This window comes from Haliaeetus albicilla, chromosome 3 (assembly GCF_947461875.1).
Source record: "Haliaeetus albicilla chromosome 3, bHalAlb1.1, whole genome shotgun sequence".
Classification (NCBI taxonomy): Eukaryota; Metazoa; Chordata; class Aves; order Accipitriformes; family Accipitridae; genus Haliaeetus; species Haliaeetus albicilla.
In genome coordinates this window covers 21,428,933-21,444,512 of record NC_091485.1, presented here as the reverse complement: position 1 = coordinate 21,444,512, position 15,580 = coordinate 21,428,933, and positions in this window count along the sequence as shown.

The following is a 15,580-nucleotide window of genomic DNA, read 5'->3' as shown; positions in this document are numbered from 1 at the left end:
ACTGAGTCACTAAACTGGCATTTCTGCAACAGACCCCCTCTCTCCTGTACTGCTCAAACCAGCAGCTGGCTATTCTGAGCAGGACCTAGGCTTGTGTGCGTATTCAACAACAAATACATAGCAGAAATGCCCCACGTTTGCCTTGCTGCAGTTCATACTTACAACAGTATATTTTAAAATATCAGATAAATAATAAATGTAAGAGGGGCAAGGGGAAAAGAATTGCAACTTTAGAGGCTACCATTAGACATATAATCACTTTAGTAAGAAGCCAGGACAGCTGATACAGTTTCTTCTGTGCTAGCTATCTGCATTTTCCCATAAATTCTGTTGCCTTTTTCTTTTCATTTGTCCTTCCTCCTTTTTTTTACTATGTTCTCTCTTTTCTATTGCTACCCACTCTTCTTCCTTTTTTTTTGTTTTGCCTCTTTGTTTCTTATTAATGAGTTTCGACATTTTTAATTAAAGTTGACTGCTTGACTGATGCCAGTTCGACCCTTCTTTTCTGAATTTGCTCTCCAAAACAAGTTAATCACTAGCAGAGGCCTGTCTTCATCAACTACTGAGGGCAATAACAACAACAAAAAAAAATAAAGAAGAAAAAAAACCCAACAAATAGAATAAGCGAAAAATGGTGAACAAGCCTCAGGAAGCGGTAACTAGCCTGAACAGCAAAGTATACTTTGCACTTAGTGGCATTTTTCTGTGCCCCTGTAGCTCATAAATCCTCAGTCTCCAATATAATTCTAGATGGACATTTATGTTAACCAGCTAGTGAAGGGCTATTGCACATGTTAAAGACAGGAAACAGTCTAAGCACAACTGTGAACAAACAAGAAGTCCTGTCCTCGCCTGACTTATTCTCTTGTTCCTGGTGAAGCTCTACATAAATTCACTGCCTCTGTTACCTGTATTTTGGAACTGAGGAATTTCAGTCCCCCTGGTTGTCATACTGCCACAGCATGGTTTAGAAGCAGCAACAGATTCTCTTGTCTAGCCCCAGATTTTGCCATGTGCTGTAGACAGTGAGATTTATGTCTAGTTCTCTGCTTCTGCTGTAAAAATATGCCGGCCTCGCTCCCTTCACCTGTATGTAATATACTCTTTGGTCTCAGTCCTTTAAAAGGGAAGCTGCAGTCTGAGCTTGGAGCAGTGATGCGTAGCCACAATTACAAAGTGGTAACAATTACGCTGTTCACAGAGAGGTCCTCACTTTAACATCAGGACAGGAGGAAAAAGGTAGGATAAAGAAACAGAAGACAACAGAATCCCCTAAAGAAGCACAAATTTGCTTGCCTGGGTTGGACTGACCTAGCTGATGTACATGTGTGGTGTGAAGCTCAGCACTGCCCTGCCATGACTGTCAGGCGATTTTTTTGGAGGGGGCTCTCCTTGCATGGGGTGCTCACCCAGCAAAGCAGGACCAAGGGAACTGCTCCTACAAGCCTCATTTCCCATTGAGTACAGTGGGAACTGTAGGCACATGGAAGTTAAGAGGGCTGGACCCAGTGTACACAGGGCGTTATGGTGTAAGATATGGTAACAGCATAATAGTATAATTTTTCCACTAGTTCTGGAAGGACTCCATCAGGGCCGAAAATAATGTTGTTGTTTACTGCTGGGTGCCTGAAGGTGCATCCAGCTCCATGGAAGGTGGTGCTGCATCAGTTTTGCATTTAAGGGAAGGATACAAAACTCTTCAGCCTCCAAAGAGAGCCTCCTGTTTCAGGCTCCATAGAAACTCACAGATAGATCTGAACTGACTATGATGGTCAGTTTTAAAGTCCTTTCTTAGCCTGATGCTACAAAACGTAAATCAAACCACTGTACGGTATCACTGAACAAATGCAGTTAGAGTCTTATTACATAAAAGCAGGCAAATAATATGACTAGAAGGGCATTTTAATACATTATACTCGTTACTTGGTAGTTTGATGTCAAATACATGAAATATTAAGCAAGATATAATAATCCCTCTAGTAATGTTAAAATGTTCACATTTTTAATCTAGAGATCTCACTGATGAGGCATGATTGTTCAACATCCTAGAAGGCAGCTTTCTAAATTATGCTATTCCCCATGGCAAGTGAAGGACAGATCACGGACTTAATGGAAGGAGCATTTCATTTTCCCTGTTGAACAATGGGATTTACATTTCAGCCCTCTAGCAAGCAGAGTTACTCATGATACCTTCTAAATTAGTACCACCTCATAATTTGCACCCAGGGTACCTCCTAAATTAAGAAGTAATACATTTAGGAATCCCTGAAAGGCTTATTATTTCCTGTCTAATATATCATTAGCACTGTATATAATTTCTAATTCAGTGTGCTCACCCCTTCTTCTAGTGAAAGATTCCCATAGGTTAAATAGGGCATTGTAGTGGTCCATTTCTGGCTTCCCATTTTACTTCTGTGTCTGCAGAGGAATTAAGGCCAACTGCAAAAGAATCATTCCCCTGGCCTTTCAGTTTATGTGCTTTTGTAGCTGCAGAATAACAGCAGAATTGCTGGTCCATTATGTTTTCATTTCTATTTGATGGTATAAAAGTAAATGCTATATTCATAACCCCATCTCCAGATGAAAGAAAGCTGTCATTCCAAGGTTAGGATATTTGCTTCTGTATCCCAAGCCTTCCTGGCTGTTTTAGATGCCTATGCTGCTGCAGTCATCTTTGAGCTGCTCATACACCTCTGTGTCACCACTCATGATAGTGGCAGGAAACAACACAGGGAGAAGAAATGCTGATATAACAGTTCCCATTGGGAAGTAGCTGCTCATTAATATGCTCTCAGGCTGTCATACTTTGAGATGCTGGTCAAAGGTGTTTGCAAAGCTGGAAATGAGGGAATGTCCACCTCTTCAGCCTTGCCTGCGCTAAGATTTTAACTCATTGCTGACAAAACACATCAGCAGCTGGAGTACCTGAAGCAGCGCTCACACAGGTTTAGACAGAGTATGGAGATACTGCTAAGAGCTTAATACATCCCCCTCAACCCTCATCGGAGTTCCCCAACTGTCTGCTTCTAACACAGAGCATGTCTGTGGCACCGGGATCCAGTTGCTTCGAAAGGCTTCACTCGCTTAACATTGGTGTCAGATGCCTTCATCCCAAGTAGGGGGCTGTTGCCAGCAGAAAGCTGTTTCTAAGCAAACTGGATCCCTGCAGGCATTTGCTGTGACAAAGGTGACTGAGACCGGGCCTGGTCCCCGCTGGCAGGGGTTACAGCGATGCCGCACTTCGCACTTCCCCGAGGCAGTTCCCATGGCATTTCCAGCAGAAGCCTCGCTGAAGTTCAGCTACTGTCCCTCAGCAGGTTCAAGACAGAGAAAATGCTGAATCTTCTGACTTCAGAAGGAATGTCCAACACTTTAGTTAGTTAGTTTTTATTGTGCTAGCTAGAATAACTTGCATCTATGAGCTTTTGACAATGTTCTTAACTGCAGCTAATAAGCATGGCACAAAGATGCCCATCATCTTCTTGGCAATGGGCAGCCAAGAATTTGCACAATAGGAGGGTGGGGTTTTTTTCAGACTCACAAGAAGACTCATATTATATGTCTTTCTGGAGATACCTTCCAGCTGCTCAGTGAGGTGACAAACAAATCTATCTACAGACTTACTTCTTTTGTGAATAGCCACCATTTGCATTATAAACATTTTAACAAAAACACATTGAGCTAAATTTGAGCCTATGACTTTGATGAGTCTAGTCCATTGACTTTGTGGAGGAAAATTTAGAGATGGGTGTTGTTTTTGATTAAGCTCATGAGTACAAAGAAGTGTCTCAAAAATTGCCACTGTGGGACCTCAGCCAGCAGAGGCCCATAACAAAATACTGGGAACTTGTTATTACTCTGTGATTGTAAGTATCTGTTGGCTAAACATGCACAAAATTAGTATCTCTTATTTTTAACAGATAATCTTGTTGCATCTATTTTTAAAGAACAAAGTTTCTACTCTCCGTTTTGAAGGTCCCACTAATTAACTTAAATATGGTAGATTGAATTCCAGAATGACTAAATTTGATTTGTAATGAGAATCAGATCAACAGATTTTTCTTATCTCAATGCAAATGTCCCTCATCTATGTGAATTAGGAGTCTCAGTGAACTCTGAGTTGACTTTCGCAAACTCCCAGAACTCAATTTCCTGAGCAGGAGACAGTATAGATTAGTTTGATTTATAATAAATCTCAAGTCTCCCAAGGTAGCTACTGCCAGCAGTGTCTCCTCTTTCAGAGCTGTAGATCTTAAAATATAGGAGTCAGATACTGAGGTTAATAATTAATGTGAAGCCTCCAGATCTTACAGCTTTTCCAATCTAAAGTAATCATATAAAGTTCCAAGAAGCAAAAAAAGAGACAGAAGAAAGTCACAAGAAATGCATCCTTGATACAGCCTATGTGTGATTCAGGTACTTTAGTGACACCGTGTGTGTTCATTCATTATCAGTAGAGACTGGGATTCGTATTTTGAACCCAAGCAGGAGCTGACTTCAGTTCTTGGAATTCATCTCTCTTCGTAGCAAACACTTCGTCATAAGTTTTATCCCTTTCTGAAATTCAAATTTAGACCCTTGATTGCAAAGATTAGGTCTACCACATGAAGCATCTCTGAGTTACCACAGAGCATCTGTTGCCCCAGAATCCCACACTAGTTCCAAAAGCCTCACCTCCACACGTCATTACTGAGTCTAGAAACAGTAAGAGACGAAATAGAGGACAGCTTGGAAGTCTGCAAATTAACAGAAAACCAAAGTTTAACACCCACAGCAGACAAATCTCAGGGATTCTGTAGCACATGTGCAAAAAGAATAGGTGCTTGAGCAATGGCTTCATGAGGAAAATGAGTAGATGTTGGTCTATGTCAAGAATTGCCTTTTGCCTACAAACATTTTTGGAGAGGGATGTCCTAGTATGGGCAATTTTTTTAACGGGACCTATTAAATACAACACCGTCTGGGGTAACAATGTTAGACTATCCATCCTGCAAAATGTGCCCAGAAGGAAGTCATAGGACAGGGAATCACTTTATCAAAACTCCATGCCTACTCTGTCCTGGATATATTTTGGGGGAACTCTTTAAAAAAAATAAGGGTGTTTGAGTAAACGTTAAAAGTATTAGATGCATAAAAATGGATGTGTGGATTACAGGCTTAAATCCACCAGAACTGTGCACAGAGTGGCTACATCTGTATTTTATGAGTTTGGTCAAGTTCAATCTTTAGAAATTAGTTTTGAGAGCTATGATGAAAGGCATTGTAAAAATTCATAATATTGATTAGACTTTTCTGTTATAATTGCTTTGGATAATATAACATACAAAGGCATTCAGAGATGTAATGAACACTGTGAAAAGGACTCTGCATAAAAATGTGGATTGAAACCGACACCAGATTTGCAGGAGTAACAGAAAGCCCTTTTACAAGGTGACAGAAATACACCAGAGAAAAGAGACTGGACAGCAGCTGTTTGGTTCCTTACACATTTACAATGTATGTCTCACTGATGGACTGCTTTATAGCGGACTGATCCTTCACAAGTGTCTGAGCACAGGGTGCTGCTATGCCAAGAGAGAGAAAACCTTTTCTTTTTTTTTTGTTTTTGTTTTTTTTGTTTAACGGGCAATGCCTCTAACAAGGACAGTCCAGAAACGTTTTTTTCCAGGAGGCCTGCGTACACATTTGGGTACAAAGGCTGGGCCGGAGGCAAGGCTGGGTTTCATCCTGCCCTCCTCAGCTCAGCGCTACACGGGGGCTCTCAGATTTGCTGCCATCGCTGCAGCAGAGCAGGAGACGGCCGAAATCAGCTTGCTTCCTTCCGTAGGGGGTATGCGGCAGATGGCACTGTTGCTTTAGCAGTCCTGCCTCAGTCTCTTTTTCCCTTTGTAGGAAGTCCCAGGTACATTTTTTCCTTCCTACCCTCCCTCCTTGTGGGGTTTTCCCCCATTTTCTGTGCTCAGGTCCCTCCACACCCGAGCGCGACGCTGCAGCGCCAGGGCCCCTCGCTGCGAGCATCGCCTGCTGGGCAGCCCTGCACCCACCCCGCGCCGCGCCTCCCTCCACACCAACTCCTCCTCGCAGTTGCTCTACGTAGGGAAAGCCTTGCATCTGCATACTAATTTATTCCCATCGGTTCCCTCGTATGCCCAATTTAATTAGTTTGTAACATTTCGGTAGGGTTTTTCTCAGATGTTAATAGCATGTTGGGGAAGCTGAGCACGTTTCTGCCGTGTCTTTTCACTTGCAGCGCACGCTGACTTTTATCTCTTTCCGTAACTTTGTCTCAGCAGTTTTTTTCATTTGTTTTTTCATGCTAGATGCCTTGATGCTTATCTCCATTTCACAATTCTTATGCCAATTCTTATGTCTGGGTTTCCCTTACCCCTTTATCATCAGTCATTTAGACATTAAAATAGTTTAGACTTTCCTAGATGTGTTTTAATTAGAGAGCTACTTGTTTATTTACCACTAGCTGCATATGCATGAGCTGGCTTTTTAATGCACTTCTATCCTGAAAGCTTCCACTAAAATCAACCAACATCAAGGCAACTGGAAACTTATCGGAGATTTAGTCATTAAAAAAAATAACTGAGGAATTGCAACCGCTTTATGTCTATCCTGGCAAATGCTTACCCAAACAGGACTCTGCCCTGTTAAAAAGCATAGACTTGAGGCCAAAATGTGTAACCCTCAGGTGCCTGGCCACCTCTGTGGAAACTGAACCCCACCATTTGGTACCCTTTCTGCAAAAAAAGAGATTGATGTTTCAGATCAGGGAGGGGAGTGTCCCACAGCGGGAATGGGAGCTGCCTAGTGCAGATAATAGGAAACCCTGGGCACAGAGAGGTGTCTGGATCACACCCCCAAGCTCAGGTCCTATTGCCTGAACCAAAGGTTCAGGCAATATCTGCTGTGCCCCTGGGTCTGATAGGTAGGACCTTGTCTGAGGGTAGCGACCCACATTTCTTCTTTGCTTGAGCTGGACGTGGATCACTGTTTTTCTCTGGAACATGGGAGGAACCTGAGGTGTGGGTGCTGGCACGTACTTCGTATTTGTCCAAGAAGTAGGAAACCTTCCCTCCAGGCTGAGATTGTTCATACCTAATTCTACTTCCTCCTGTGGAAGTGGTGGAAGAGTAGAGAAAGAAAAGCGACTTTCATGGAAGATACAATATCAAAGCAAGCCTGACTTGAGATCCTGGAAGTTAGAGTCATCTCAGGAGGGGCATTGCTCTTCTTTGGACCCAGCTTCCCAGCACTTTGGGTCAAAAAGGAGGTACTTGGTAAAGGTGCCACCAGGATTAAGTGACTGTTGAGTGCTGAGTTCACAGTCAGTTTTGAAATTAGCCACTAAATCCTGTTTTGGTAACCAAAGTTGTGTCTACGCTGTGGAAGTCAGGAGTTTTTCCCACCTTCTGTTGTTGAGGAAAACCATAACCATGTACTGCTGCCATTTTGAGACAAACCTTGCTGTCCATCATCCTTTTGCAGAGTCTCTTTGTGCCCTGAGCTTCTTGCAGGGTGATGCAGTGAAATTCAGCACATCCCAGTCTAGATCTGGGGGCACAAGGATTACTGAAAGTACTACTTAATTCCTCACTCATCACTTTTGCCTTGTAGCTTTGAGGTAGAAGCATATTTGAGCCCCAGCAATTTTTGTGTCCGTCTGAAGCCCATATGTCTTCCAGAATTGTTAATCTAATTGAACCTTAAGGCAAGAATGATAAAACATAATACTTGGAGATGCACGTGGGAGCAATGGACTGGCTAAATCAGGAACACCCATGATTGTGGGTGCAGGGACTTCCTGGCTGCTAGGACAATGGAAGTATGGGAACTACTAAATTGGTGTGAAATCCTAAAAGTCTGTGGTGCCCTTTTGCCACCCTGTCTTTTTGTTTGTTATAGGAGTTAATTGACATTAAGGGATTTAGAGAATGAAAGACCTATCCTTAGGTCCTCCCATCAGTTTTCCTACAAGTGCAGGATTGTCCCTTGCACAGAAATGTTCATCCTCTTTAGGCAAGAAGTGCTGCCCTTTTGGTTTGTTTCTGGCTGCATTTAGCATCAAAATTAATCTTACTATGAAAGCGATCTGAAGAAAAAACTGTGTGTGTGTTTTTTCTAGGAGAATAAACACAAAAGAAAAATCAGGCAAAACAAGGCAAAATAAAGGCAAAAACTGTAGACTGAATTATGTAATCCTTACTCATGAATATTAACTGGAACTATCCACACGAGTAGATGTTGCAAAAGCAAATCAGTATCTCATAGGCTTGCTTTTGTTTGAAGACAGCTGGAAGACAATGTAGTCTTTAATGACATATGCATGTTAATACAAATTGTACACTCTCCACTAATCTAATACTCATGAAATGAGCACATCCATCATGGAAATTAAACAATAACTTCCTACTTGAACAAATTCTGCAATGAATATGTTGCAAAAATAATTAAGAGACAATGTGAATTGGCTAGAACTTTAACATAACAGAATGGTCTCCGTTTGTGAGATTAAAAAAGCCCAAGAAAAATCATGGACAGTTATAAAATAAAGTCACAGGCATGTTTTTTCCCCACTATGAGACATATTCTCTGACAATATTTTATTATAATGATACTGTTTCTATTAAATCAATTGATTGAGAGATGCTTTAGACAGCTGACTGACAACTGTTCTCTGTAACATTTTGGAAAATCTGGGTCTTGACTAGCTTCTAGAACAATTTTTTTTCCGTCCTAGCCAATAGGCAGCTCTATCAATAAAATAATAATTTCTTATTAATGTGCTATATATTTTTGAAGAAGAAGGCTATTTGATTTCTTTATATAGTCAATTAGACATGACAAGACATGCTTTGAATACATCACCACCCACTCATTTCTTCAGCAACATCCATAAGAAAGGAATAAAAGAGGTATTTTCAAGTATCAAAAAAATTCTTGCTAATGTGTGGTTTCAAAGACAGGAAAAGGTCAGTTTGGTTCTTATTTAATCTCAAGCTTTTCCTTTGGGCAGAAAACATTGATATTTTCATTCCTCTTAGGTATACTGGTTTTTGCCACAGTTTCTTCGTATTGGCTGAATAGACTGCCTCATCTCCTGCACTGCAAAGACAGGCAATGTTCTGCAAAAATACAAAATGCCTACAGCCTCTGGGAATCTGCACAGGGCTGGGAGCCAGCGTTTAACTCCCAGTTCTGCTAAGTCTTGTTTATGTTTCCTAGTAGTTCCCAGCCTTTGTTTTAGACCTACAGCTGCCATTGTAGGAAGCTATCAGGTTTTAGTCCCTGGTTTTACAAATAATTTAAGAGAGAAGTTGCACAGGTTTACTTCACGTAGAGATGGAGCCAGAAATCTGTATTCAAACTGTTGAAAGCCCTGATGTGATCAGAAAGTATAACACCATGCAGAAGTCAGAGTACTGGCTATGAGAAACACAAGTTCAGTTCTCTGCTGTAGCCTGTGAAAATCAAACTCTAATTTTTCACCTCACAGAGAATCCTGCTACATGCTCAATTTAAGCTGATTGCGTGGAACAGCTAAGGAGAAAGAAAGCTGGAAAGCCTTAGCACTTGTTGGTGAAGACATTTCACCTTGAACAAGAGTTTCATGCACCTGTGAAAGCCATTAGCAAGAAACCTCTTAGGTAGGTTCTTTCACCTCACTTCTATGTGACCATGTAGGTCCTTCTGCATGTACAGGTGGGCTCTTTTGTGCTCATTTTTCATCTTCTCATTTCTTACTGTGTGTGATGGTATCGCTTCAACAGCAAGGCGAAAGGGACCTTCCACCCCAGATTAGTTTATGAGTGAGTTTATGAGCTAGGCCAATCAATCTTATGTCACGGTCACAGCAGAGGAGAGAATTGAACCTTGGTTTCTAATTTTCAAGGTAAGAGCTTTCAGCCTTAGGTATATGAATGGAAAGGGAGCAGCATAATCTCTTTTTAAGGAGAACTAGTGAGTACTCTAGGTTGTGTAGACAGGCAGTTCTGGCTAATGACAACTGGTACTTTCAAGAGCCCACCCACCACATCAAGGTCCTCACACGTGGGGAGTTTGTAGGCACAAGTCCCAGCAGCTTGCTGAGTTTTGATGTCTCTCAGATCTGATGAAGGTGAGCCCCTGCTAATTGCTATTTGGACTTAAATCCAAGCTGAAGTTTAGATCCAATCTGAAGCAATTATTACCTTCTACAGATGTTGTAAATATTCTGGTTGATGATATAAATGCCGTTAGCAAGAAAGATTTTTGGTTTGAGTGGGATTTTTTAGATAGCAGTGGCAGTTGTACACAATGAATGATTTGACTTGTCATTTTTACTTTGACATTGTCATTAACTGTAGCTATAAAAATGCATTTTACCTCTTTTACAATACAGGCCTAATCTTGTTTTCATTTAAGTTAATGGTTAAATTGCTATTGACTGTGGTGGGAAGAGCTCTATGCCCCTATATATTTAATCGCTGTAATGTAATTGCTTCACTGTATGGATCAGTGTTTGTAATACAGGATTTAAGTTAATAATCCTTTTTATATCGCTATATATGTGAAAGGCAAACTTATAATACAGAAATAATACAGTCCGTGTTGGCAATACAAAAGGTTAAATCATACAACTTACACTTTCCATAATAAATGTGCAGATTCTAATTAGAATTAGAACTAAAGTGAGCACTGTCTATGGATTTATCTTAACTCACAAGGATTATCTTCTGCTTTATAATGTGAATGCATCTTTTAAAAACTGGAAAAATTAATGAGTTTCCAGGTTGATTGAAGCTGTCAGAGTAACTGGGGCAAGTTAGAACTTGAAGACTATTGGCGAGTGGGTTTTAAAAATATGTGCCTGCTTATCTTAACTCATATTCTGCCTCATTTGATAGGCTCAGGCCTTCACCTCTGCAAAGGAAAAGATGTGGTACATCGTGTTTTGAAGAACATAAGCAAGCAGATTTGATTGATAGAAGTCTGGAGGTAAGGGCATACTTTTATGAAAATGCAAATGTAAGACTGCATGGATTTCACTCCCATCTCTAAAGCAACCATCTTGAACCATCTTCTTTCGGAAAAAACACCCACTGCAGGTAAGTTCATTGTTATCAGTTTGGGTTCTGAGTTTTCTTCAATCAATAAATGCTTCTGAATTTCTAACAAGCATGCAAAATATTTGGTAATGTTACACAAAGCCATTGCAAAGGGGCAAATTAGTTTACACAGTATTATTTGTGTAGTCAGAGCAAGCATATATTTGGCATCACAAACCTGAACTATTTTATTACTGAGGTCACAGGGCATTAGTAGATCAAGTGTCTGGTAACAGAGACAATATTTCTCTGTTCAGTTTGCTACATAAGTAAATATGCTGTCTAGTAGATAAAGTGGAATCAAAAACCTAAAACACACTGGAGCTAGTTATCTAGAAACTTCTACAGCTAAACATCCCATTTCATGAGAAGGAAGTAGCTCTGGTTTATGCTGCCACTGCCAAAATAGAGGACAACCACACAACACTGAAATACTCATTAGTACAGGCAGCAGTTTACCAGCAAAAACACTCAACCACATATTTACTAGAGAATATCAGTAGCTATTACTCTCACCCCTCTTCTGTAGCAGAGTCACTGCTCACATGTTCAATCAGTGCGGCAGTTTCCCTTGTGCCCTGCACTGAGGAATACACCTGAAGAAGCACCCCTGACGAAAAAATTCAGCTGTACCCATGAAAGGAATGGCCTCTTCCTCTTGCCCCTCCTGTAAATGTAGAAGGTGAAGGTGCCATGGGATCACACAAGGATGGGGTTGCTGGATCTGCACACTGCTGCCTGTATACTTGAGCGTGGGGTTGCTGGTTTCTGTGAACAGGCTTCTTAAAAGTAAAGCACACCTCCAATGCTCTCTGGCTTGCATATGTCTTCGAGTAAGTAATTACCCAGTCAAAAACTGGTAAGGACCACAGAGCCAGCCTTTATTAGAAGTCTGTATGTCTAATTGCAAAACGTAAACCTCTGAAATGTGACCAAACCAAATTTTCTCCCTCCTCCACCTTTCAAAAAAAAAAAAAAGTTAAATTGTTTTCTCAGCAGTTGAAGAGCTCTCACAGCTGAGTTGGGAATGCTTCCCTTCCCCTTCCTCCCTCCCTCAGAAAGCTGTAGACTGACAATTAGGGCATCTCCTAAGACATGGGACACTCCTCAAGCTTGGGGGTGGGAGGGGGGAGGGTATCGCTTTTGAGAAAACATCTTCTGCTTCCACAAAGAGCTTGCTAATCTCTATGCTAATGTAAAAAGACACAAAAAGTGTCCTCTGCCTTGCCTCACTCTTTCTGAAAGAAAGACTGTCCATACCCACTTTCAGATGGTGGCAGGCTGTAAACCTTGTGAGAAGAATATGAGTGCTCTCTATCCACTTCTCCTGTCTCAAGAACTGCAGGCCTAAGGCACAGCTCTGCTCACAAAACTCTGCTCTGTCTCCTGGCATAGGCAGCTCTCTTCTCAGATCCCAGATCCACATGCTTATTCCACTGAGAGCTTACAGGCAGCTCCTCACTGTATATCAAAGGCTAAGATAGAATCAGGGCTCAAATTTTCCATGCCCCATGCCAAACTGTCATGATGCAAACCTGCACTTAGACACAGCATTTAATCAATCTCCAGAGACTGACAGGGCAGAAAACATGGATGTCCCCTGCCTCCTGGTGCCTTGGACTGACCCACTCCAGACTGCTGCCTTAAACTTCCTTTCTGGATCTAGATCATTATCTACTAGTCTTTGGAGTGCTTGCATTGGCTAAATTAGCTATATGGATATGAATCAGGAGTTTAGGGCAGTGATATAGAAACAGTTTTCTAATTCTAATTAGTTCTGCCCAGTTTTATAGGATTTTGTAAACTTTTGCTTTTCTTTCATCCTGGACAGTTAAATTTCCCGTGTGAATAAATCATTTCAAAGAAGCATAGTATCATAGAAAGGTTATATCAGAAGGGACTTTTCAAGGTCAACTAGTCCAACCTCCTGCTACAAAGCAGAAGTGATTTCAAAGTCAGATCAGGGTTGCTCAGGGCCTTTACCTGTCAAGTTTTAAAATCCCCAGTGGTGGAGTTTCTACAAACTTTCTTGGCTCCAGGACTTAAACACTTTTGCTCTAAAGAAAAACTTTTTTTATATCCAGTCCCAATTTCCTTGGATGCAACTTGTTATTGTATTTCACTTTGTGCATCTGAGAAGGATTTGGTTTCCCTTCTCTGTAACTTCTCCTTAGGCAGTGGAAGGTAGTTAGCTCTCCCCTTGAATTTCTTTTCTGCAAACGAAACAACCCCAGCTCCCTTTCTTCACGTGTAGTGTCCTCCAGCTGCCAGCCACGTTGATGGCCCTCCACTGAACTTGGTCCAGCTTGTCCATGTCTCTCTTGGACTCAGTGTCCCTGGACTGAGTACGGTATTTCATGTGCAGCCTCTCCAGTACCATGTAGAGGGGAATAATCATGTTTCCCAGTTCACTGGCTAGGCCTGTGCTAAAGCCACCCAACAAGACGTCCACCTCCATTGCTGCAAGGGTGCATTGCTGACTCCTGTGCAATTTGTTGTTCACCAGCGCCTCAAGTCCTTTCCTGCAGAGTTGCCTTTCCGCCAGTCCCTAGCCTGTGCTACAGCATAAAATTAACCTGTCTTGGGGGAAGTATTTTGCATTTGCCTTTGAAGTTCAGGAGGCTCCTGTCAGCCCATTTCTCCTGCTTGTGGGGCCTCGTGTGAGTGTCAACCTTGCCCTTCAGTGCCCTGATGCCTCACCCTAGTTTAGCTCTAGGCATGAGGTTGCTGGTGGTGTTCATCAGTCTGGACGGTGATGGACACCACTCAGGGCATGTTAAATGGTGTCAACCCCAGTACTGCCAGTTTACTTCAGTTAGATTTTTCTCACATGCCAGCACAATGTAGCAAAATCTGAATTTCTTTGGGCTATTTTGTCTTTGGTTCGGTGGTCGTTGTTGTTGTTGTTGTTGTTTTATCTCTACAGTTCTAGCAGGAAATTCATGGAAGTGTTTCTGCCATCTTTATGATTTATGAGAAGCAAACTTACTTCTGCATTGCATTTGACCAAAACATCAGTTTAGCAGAAACATAGTAGTAACAGTAGCAGTGCTAATGCTGTTGAATGAGGCAGTTACTATTTTCTTTAAGCTCTAAGCCTTAAACCAGCATATGCCTAAGTACATTTCAGTGCTTTCCAAAAAAATAAGCAAAAAAGTTCTCTCCTTACTAAAATGGAATATGACACATTTGTGGAGGGAAAGGCATTAAGTAGAGGCAGCTAAAATGTTTCCAGAGGAAACATTTTCTCATAATATCTGACAACTCCTCTCCAAATGCCTTATCTACCAAGCTCGCAGCAGTAGGGTCAATTGTACATTGCATTTTTTTAAGTATTCCTAATTCATTCTGCAAGTACACACATATGCATGCACCCATACATGTGCATGTGTGTTCACACTTCTCTCTTGTTCTTTCTCTGTCCTCCCCTGTACTTTTTGTTTCTTGCAATTGCTCTTATATAAGCTGAATTGTAAAATGATTCATTTTCTGTTTAGTGGAAAACTACTTTCCATTTAGTCTTACTACTCTATTCAAACCTTTCAGTTTTGGATACAGAAGGATTTTAAGTTTAGTTGGGTTTTTTTCAGGTTTTTGTTGTTTTGGAGGGGAAAAAATCTTCTTGCAAGCTATTATTTTCAGCTTTTAACTATATAATGATAATAAGGTTTAGTTTTTAAAACTCAAAAGCCTAAAGCTTTCTTGTGATATGGCATAAAATAAAATCTTTTCTTTCTTCTCCCTCACAAAGGATAAGAATTGCGAAACTCCAAAAGTATCCTCAGGTGATACTGTTCTTGTTTTCAGTTTCCCTCATTCAAAACCATTTACATCTGCAGACTTCAGCATCTTTATCACCCACATTTCAGAAACTCTTACTGCTGTCTCTAGAGGTTGTCCCCATTCTCACCATAGGAGAGTTAAAAGGTATGAGAAATCATATACCATTAGCAACAATGCAAAGTCTTGTTTGCCGAACACTTAAGAGGGAGATCATTGAGGAGGAGAAGGATGCTCTCAGCCATTTCTGCAGCTGCCCAAAAGACCAACAGAATTGCTCAGTGCAGGCTGCATGCTTTGTGCCCTAATTGTACTGAGCATGCCAGGACAGTATGCAAGGATTTATTCCCCTCCCCTTTTTTTTTTTTCAGTCTGTGTGCATGAATGATTTAAGGTTTTGTTTGTTTCCAGGAGCAGGTTTGAGATCCTTGCCAAATTGGTAAACCCAGCATGATTTCTAGGCAATAATTTCCAGCTACGGCTCTTGAGTGCAGGTTGCTGACTATGACCATCTCGGAGCTCCTCAGCACCTGCCTCTTCCCAGTGGACAGCTCATTCCTAGAGCAGGAACGTGGCTTTTGCAACACTGAAAGAACAAACTTCCCCCTTCTACCCTCCCCTCATTTATGGGAATTTCACAATGTGGTATTTAAAAGCTGAGCGACACTCACTTAACCTTAGTGAACTGATTTTTGTAATGGTTTTAG